Source organism: Diadema antillarum, unplaced genomic scaffold (genome assembly GCF_040938485.1).
Source record: "Diadema antillarum isolate AM-2024a unplaced genomic scaffold, OU_Dant_1.0 seq00001649_RagTag, whole genome shotgun sequence".
In the NCBI taxonomy this organism is placed as follows: domain Eukaryota; kingdom Metazoa; phylum Echinodermata; class Echinoidea; order Diadematoida; family Diadematidae; genus Diadema; species Diadema antillarum.
The window spans coordinates 94,738-103,068 of NW_027272350.1; positions in this window are offsets into that span (position 1 = coordinate 94,738).

Below are 8,331 nucleotides of genomic sequence, written 5' to 3' on the forward strand. Positions count from 1 at the left end.
GAATGGTGATACCACATGAACATAAGATCTTATAAAATCTAGCAGTCTTAGCAGTAAAGGCAGCCTAGAAATTCAGCTGGTAGCACATGTCATGTCTTGTGACACGTCATGACTTTACAGAGAAACCCATTCAGTCTTGCTCGAGTTGTCAAGACTTCCAAACATTATTAGTAGGTATCTTACAAAACATATCTAAAAGAAAGAGACAGACAGACAGACAAACAGAGTCAGAGTCAGAAAGGATTGGCCTTCTTGTGTCTAATCAGAAAGTGCCACGAAGCACGCTATCATGCCAATAGATGGCAGAAAGTAAAGTCAGTGAAATGCATCATTGTAGGATCAGTTCCATTGTGATTATATCTTCACACAAAGGTCACATTGTTTGCTTGAGATCTCAGTAAAATCCCAGTGAATTGGCCAGGTACACAAGGACCTGTTCGGCTGATATAAATAGCTGATATATTCATATTGCCTTCAGGGTTGGTTGCATGCAGAGGCCAGCATTTTTTTCTTTTTTAATGAAACGTCCTTCACAAAAATCTTTTATTTGTTGCTGCAGTCAATATGAATCCTATTTACACAAGTACCAGGTACACACACAGGACTATGTTGTACATTGTACATGTGGCTTAAACAGGATCGTGCTCATTTTCATGAAAAAGTTTGGTGATTAATTAGATTCTTTACTTTATAATCATTTTTTTATCAAATGTAAATTGTATCATTACCATATATATGCAAAGTACAATGTCTTCTTTCATTTGCTTGTAATGAGCATAGTACAAATATCATGTTATGCATTATAAGTGTGTCTAGATACAAAGTTTCCATACCATACATCAAACAAAACAGTAAAATTTAATGGATTGCCTTTTTTCCAAAATACAAAATAGCTTGAGGAGACCATACTTGATCTCTGCATTAGAATTGAAATTCTTGATGTGAAGAAATGGACTGAAGATTTTTTCAGGATGGTTTCTCAAAACAGACAGGCCCATCTTTATGAAATGCACTCCAACTCACTAGAGAATGCCTACTGTAACCTAAAAACAATAAAAACAATAACAACAACAACAAAAACATGTTTAACACCCTTCACAAAGTCACTGTACTACTTTCACAATGGAACACTAAACTCATCTGGTGTCCACAGAATTCAGGTAGAAGTCCAGTTGAACCTCTGCTAAAACAGCTGTGGCTCATGTGTCTATTAGAAGCTCTGTATGTACTGCTGGTAGACAAAGTCTGGGATATCATTTGCTGGCAATTACCAATGTACAATGTCAGGACACACTCTTACACTTAATTACCAGTAGTACTCACTATCTTACAAAGGTACATGTATGCAAAACAGAAATTTATATAAATATGATGGTACAAGTGACAAGAGAAACATCACTACAAATGGGAAAGCTATAGAGACAGTGGACAAATTCACCCTCCCTGGGAGCATAGTTCCTTCAATTGTTGATGATGTCCAAGGACGCATCAACCTGGTAGCTTGGGCCTTTGGCAGGCTATTAGTATTAGATATTTGACCAAATCTGGTCTGACCAAAAGATCTCTCAGACCGTCAAAAAGTGGATCTGCAAAGCCCTACATGTACCTGGTACCTGTACCAATTGCAACATACTGTATGGCTCAGATTCTTGAACACTATCAAGACGAATAAACAAACAAACACAAACGAGGAGTAGGCCTACCGATATTTGAAAAGTGATGTCTGAGTAGGACCACTGCTGTCGAGTTAAAACCGAGGAGTTACTACAACTCCTTGGTTAAACTGAGTGACAAGGTGAGGAATGTCAACATCAGAGGAGAACGTCATATCATGGACAGGACCACTGCATTACCCAAGAAATTAACAGATGGCAATTGGCTTGGTTTGGACATGTTGCCTATTGCCAGGATGCCTCATTCCCGACACCCATACCATGAACCTATTCAGAGCACCGCTTACACTATATCGACCGTCCTAATTGAATGACCCAATTTAGCAATAGCATGTCATTATATCATGAAAGTCACTAAAAATATATGATATTAGGTTTAGCATTAGGCAATAGGGCCTAAATTATTAAATTTAATAACTGCATCGGGTATAAATTGACTGACAAGTATGTCTAATTCCGCAAAAAACTTCTCATTTATAGTAATGACATTTATACTATATAAATGAGAAGTTTTTCACGGAATTATTAGACGTAGTTGTTGGTCAACGGGTATAAATTTACTCAGTTACAATTTAGTGGAATCGCTATGATACTAACTTCACAATGAATACATTAATAAAAGTTTAGTAACACAGCATGGCCAGCCAGGGCATAAAACAGAACAACACTATTCAGCTATTTGAGTAACGTTAGGGCCTACACTGCACTAAAGTGGTAGTGCCGTGGCGCCTAGCACTAGTGGCCTACACGTTTGTACGGTCCCATGTAACTGCGACAGCCGCCACACGCAGTGTGGCGGCTGCGCCGTGCTCCCATAAAAGATCTTCATGTTGAACAAATGGGTGCCTTTGCGGCGCTATATTTCCTTAATTTTTCAACAGAAACTACTAGGAATACTTACATGGGTCGATGAAACCTAAATGACTATCATCGGCGACTGTTTGATGCATTTCATTGCTTGTGATGCACAAAACGATGTCTTATAAGCAGCTCACCGATGTTCACAGAATTCACAATCACTTGCACAAGCGCACAGAATACTTGAACTATAACACAAGCGAAACTGCGGGGAAGCCGCCAGGACCGCGCCTGGCGGCGCGGTCTCCGGGGCTAGGTCCCATGCAACACTGACCGCGATACGCGTCAACAGATAATGAACCGAAGCCTAGCATTATACGATAGTAGCAACAAAAGGAATGACCTCTAGACTTTGATTACTATACGTACCTCTCTCCAGTTTCGCTATAAACATTTACAAAGCTTTGGCAGCGCCATTGTAGCACGTTTTCATAGAAAGGAAGCTACCGCTGCTTCTTTGGGTCCGCGTCCGCGATGAAATGATTTCCCATCGTATGCGTATACTAGTACTAGTGCGTCACGTCCCACGGTACCATATACCGGAGCAAAAAGTCGGCTGCAGCGATGCCTACGACTGTCTGAAGAAGGGGTTTTCCCTTCGACGACTAACACGAGAGGGAGACAAACATTTACCGAGAATGAGGTCAAGCAAAATCAGCTCGTACACCGACTCGTTCAAGTTTCAAGGATGAAACGGATCAAGAGATATTGGAAATTATGTGTTTCTGTGTGAATGTTTCTCCTGTGTTTCAAGTCGCATTAGATATCATATTATACATAGGCCTTCTTTATTGATTCATCGCATTCATCAGCTATCAAGATATGGGTGGATGTCAAGTACTAGTAAAAGATCAAGTCAATAATACAGTCTTTGTGTTTGTTGTGTGGGTTCTTTTTTTTTTTGTAGGCTACCAGTGTTAGCCCGTTTCGTAATACATATATTTTTCATTCAATTTTGATAAGAATGGGTAAATATCAATTTAAGGAAACAGACTGAACAAACGAAAAAAAAAATGTAAGACACTAAATGTTAACTTTTGAATCCTGATGAACTAAGGATCCTATACTGCCATCATTCTCATCATAATAATTACACAATACTCTCACAAACAACACTTTTAAAGTCATTTATTTCAAACATGGAGAGGAGACATAGACCTTATGTCACTATGACTGTAAGTTATAGGGCATAGAATATAGTTTTGTGCAATTCAATTCGATTCGATTTGATTTGATTTACATTTCATTTCATTTCATTTCATTTCATTTCATTTCATTTCATTTCATTTCATTTCATTTCATTTCATTTCATTTCATTTCTTTCATTTCATTTCATTTCATTTCATTTCATTTCATTTCATTTCATTTCATTTCATTTCATTTCATTTCATTTCATTTCATTTCATTTCATTTGGATCAATTTATTTGACATGGCCACTATACAGCGAAACCATGAATGCTTGTAAGCAAGCAATAACGCGATAGATGACTGTGAGATCCCCTCCGAAGGTGCTGGTCCAGCCAATGAGGACCAAAGATATACGGCACAACTGCTGGACTCGTGATTGATAGTCCGTGTGTGACTTCTTCCCTAGAATAATTACGTAGATATACCGCTATCTATTTCCAACTTTGATTGCAGTTTTCCTTCTCTGATCTGTCAACTTTTTCTTCTTTGTATGTGATGGAGCTGCAGAATCTTCTGGTATTTTCAAATTTCATTCCATAGAAACTTTGGATAATCTACGGCGTAAATGCAGTTTAAGGAACGTAGTTCTAGGGATTTTTTTTTTTTTTTTTTACTACACCGATGATTAAGAAGAGTACATAGTAAAACCTTTGACCACAGAGAGTGTTGGTGAGAGTGTTGGTGAAAGATTGATAACGAGGTCCTACTCTTCTTAATCATCAGTGCAGGATATCACAACTGCGGATGCACACTTTTTCAATCGAAATATAAAATCGTTTTGGCTATTTTAAAGTTTGTGTTTGGTGAAAGTAGTTCATTAGAGATACCAACAACAATTAACATATACATACATGTTTATATATATCTTAATTCATGAGGACTGCCTCCCTTTGAACGCAACATTATTTTTTCTTAAATCATGTATAGAGCTACTATAATTAATAATAATGCTCAATATTCTACAGGTTAGTCTCAAACTAGTGTCGTGTCATTACAGAATACGCCATGACGAGGATACCGAGTAACAATAATTACCAAGGATGATTTTGTTTGTTCTCAGTGACAAGGTGGGGGGGGGGGACGTGGGGGAAGAGAAGGACCTTAGTCTGACTTCAAAATAGTGGCTCGACGACATCTAGGCCTAACCATCTATGACAAGGATGAGCTGTTAAGATTCTGCCGTTTTATTGAAAACCTCTCTCCCATTATCCTACGCCTCTCTTTCATTTATCTCTCTTTCCATCTCTCTCCATTTCGCCTGCTCTCCCCTTCTCTCTCTCTCTCTCTCTCTCTCTTTCTTCCCTTTCATTCTTTCCTAGACATAAATAGACCTATAAGTGGAGTCAATGGACATTAGACCCTAGTCACTTTCTACCAAGGGAATGTTGTTAACGTATTGAGGTCGGTTTTGTAGCGTCTTATGAAAACAACAACCATGAATGTTCTTTGTATCATAGACAAGTAGGCCCCTATTTTCTTTTTTTTCTTCTTCTTCCAGGGACATTGGGGCTTTCAAAAGACTGCATTTACACAAGGGGACGCCCCGGTGGGGTGTTAGTTGTTTATGCCGGTCATCCAGATAATCTTTGATGGTCGCTAAAACTCGTCTTAAATAACAAATTTTGGTGTCTTGCGCATCATGATTATATCAATTCAGAGATTATTTTACGAGAATTCTACCAAAAGATTTGTATCAGATTATAACACACATGCATGTGACCAAGAGACTGTCTTGCATCCGATTATAACACACATGTATGTTGTTGAATAGTCGTTGTTCAGTAATGTTGCTGTTCTTGCTTCATGTCTGAATTTGATCGAGACTTACAAACTTGTTTAGTTCCCTCTAAATCATTCACTACGGGATGTATAGCGACCTGTGGTGTACTATTCTGTGCTCGGTACCTTTGTATTTTCTCCATGTAACAAATGTAAATAAATTCTTCAGTTTTTATCTCATACTTTACGAACTCCTTACATTTATGTTATCTTTTTACCCCTCCCGCCAGTCCCCAGTGAATACGATTGAGCAGACCTATGCAAACTGTCACAAAATGCATAGGTTGCGGGTATTAAATGACTATCTTTGAGTGTGTTTCGATTCACGCAAGCAGCTAATATGTATATGAGTGAAGATGTGATTCTGAAAGACATAAAACGGATTAAAGAAAATGTGAAGGACATCTAAGCAAACAGCAGGATACTCAAGGCTTTGATGTCCCCTCTTTCTAATCACGCCAGTTTTCAACTGACGGGAACCTCTTTCCCGCTTTAAGACAATGCATGCAAACAACTATAATGGAACAAAATACAGATATATATTGTAGACATTTAATGTAACATAGAAAGATAGATAATGAGCATAGGCAGGTAAATAGATAAAAAAGACAGATATGTAAAGAGTTTGATCACAGTTTTTATTATCATTATTATTATTATTATTATTATTATTATTATTATTATTATTATTATTATTATTATTATTATTATTATTATAATCATTATTATTATCATCATTATTATCATTATAATTATTGTTTTATATACACTTTGATCTGTTTGGTAACTTGCATTTACTCTCACTTTCATTTTGTTGCTTCTTTAGTGCACCAGGTTAGGGCTCTCTGCTTGCTCCATCCCCCCACCCCCCACCTCCACTCATGCTGTTGCTATTTCACTCTCATTCCTTTCTTTATCCCTCTGTGTTCCTTATCTTGTTTGATGTTGCCTCCCTATTCATCCTTATCCTTCACAGGTTGCCCCCTGAGATCCTTGGGATCATCACTGACCCTCCTCTGCCTTTTGTCTGTCCATCCCCCTCCCTTTACCTGTTGGGCTCCTTGCCCATGACCTCCGATCCTTCCCTTTGTTTTCTCTAATTGTTATGTGTCCCTATCCCTCCACATGGCTGTTCTTGTTGTGTGTAGTCCTTATAATCATGTGATTGCTTTCCCTGCCCGTTTGTCATTTAGCCCTTGAAAAAGATTCTGCTAGGATCGAAAGCTCATGCCCCTTTTGACTCCGAGTTTGATCACAGAACGGACTAATTGTCATTTTTGAACATTTTGAAGTCCATATTCAGACAGAGCAAAACAAACCCTTTCCAGTGATACCTCACATGTTACATTATCATTATCAAGAAATGATCTTCAAGTTATGAGTAAATATATCCCATCATTTATCATTTTTGTTTTGTCTTTAGCAGCTTCAATCACAAATCTCACACAAGAACTGAGTTAACTTGTTTTGCTACAAAACTCTTACTAGTAATATGTAAATAAAGAGTTACCTGGTATATAGATAGCAGGTAAGTACATGTAGAAATATAGGTAGAAAGGCTCACAAACAGACAGACATATAGATAGATAGATAGATAAATAGATAGATAGATAGATAGATAGATAGATAGATAGATAGATAGATAGATAGATAGATGATAGAGAGATGGATATATGGAAAGATAGATACAGTGCAGATAGATAGATAGATATATGACAGAGAGATAGATAGATAGATAGATAGATAGATAGATAGATAGAGATAGATAGATAGAGAGAGGGAGAGAGAGAGATAGAGATATATAGATGATAGAGAGCGACATATAGATAGATAGATAGATAGATAGATAGAGATAGATAGGTAGATAGCTAGATGATAGAAAGAGAGATAGATTATAGATAGATAGATAGATAGATAGATAGATAGATAGATAGATAGATAGATAGATAGATAGATAGATACTAATAGGTAGGCATAGATATGTATGTATAATATACACATAATATCTATCATTACTCATGGCTTAGTCCTTGGTGATAGGCCCATGACTTAACACATGTAGAGTGTTTAAAAGTCTTCATTGAGAGTCCAACATAATAGACAGTATGCAACAACAACAAGAAATACTCAAGCAATTCATTTCTTGCCCTGTATTTTTATTTGTCCTCAATTTATTGCCAGCACTTTCATTTTGGCACCCAACAGTATTACATGTCACTGTTCTGCTCACAAAGATGCCTCACTCATAAGAGAAAAAATATATACAACTCTGAAAAGATGAGGATTTTACATTTAAATATTCCAGATTTATATCCACACATTGAGGCCTGCATCATAACATCAAAATATTGATTATCTTTGATTTTTTAAAAAGCCCACTTTAAGAAATATCCATGCTTTCATATATAAAATTCTCCCAGACATTGCTACAGAATGCATTTAAAGAATGCATTAAATTTTTAAACATGGAAGGGTTCATAAATGTTATTTCTTTATCAAAAATGGTGATACAAAGTTCTTTTACACTGCTACTAGACGAGGGTGAAATTGTTTGCATTCACATATATACCATCTAAAATCATCCACACTCGTTAACATTGCTCCATATTCCACATCCAGCAATATCATTTTTTTTTTTTTTAAGATGGGAACAAATCATTGGACAGTTTGCATCAGGCTTTTAGATTTTGTGTCCAGTACAGGTTTTCTCTGAAGAGTCAAACCAGCAATAGTTTTAACAAACAGCATCATGTTAACAAACAATGGCACAACACATGCTCTTTTTAAGGATCCACCATGCACAATCAAGAACTCCATGTTCCCGATTGCTCT